The following is a 216-nucleotide window of genomic DNA, read 5'->3' as shown; positions in this document are numbered from 1 at the left end:
CGTTTCACGCGACATTCGACTGACGGTGGTCCATCCGCAGAGCCAGGCGCTGCTGAAGGACCACCGCTGGGTGCACACGGGCGAGCGGCCGTTCGCGTGCGCGCTGTGCGGCAAGGCGTTCCGCATGCGGCAGCGGCTCGTGGCGCACGCGCGCGTGCACAGCGCGCCGCGCGCCGCCTACGCGTGCGCGCTCTGCGGCAAGAGCTTCAGCACGCA

At 72.2% G+C, this 216-nt stretch overlaps 1 protein-coding gene across 1 annotated transcript in view; it reads left to right on the top strand.

Annotated features, from left to right (window-relative positions):
• LOC119838493 (zinc finger protein 658-like) overlaps nt 1–216 on the top strand; it is a 16,276-nt gene that overhangs the window by 13,206 nt on the left and 2,854 nt on the right. The gene's annotated exons all lie outside the window — the stretch shown is intronic.

Source organism: Zerene cesonia, unplaced genomic scaffold (genome assembly GCF_012273895.1).
Source record: "Zerene cesonia ecotype Mississippi unplaced genomic scaffold, Zerene_cesonia_1.1 Zces_u003, whole genome shotgun sequence".
In the NCBI taxonomy this organism is placed as follows: Eukaryota; Metazoa; Arthropoda; class Insecta; order Lepidoptera; family Pieridae; genus Zerene; species Zerene cesonia.
The sequence above is the reverse complement of the archived record's forward strand: the minus strand, read 5'-3'. Positions and strand labels throughout refer to the sequence as shown.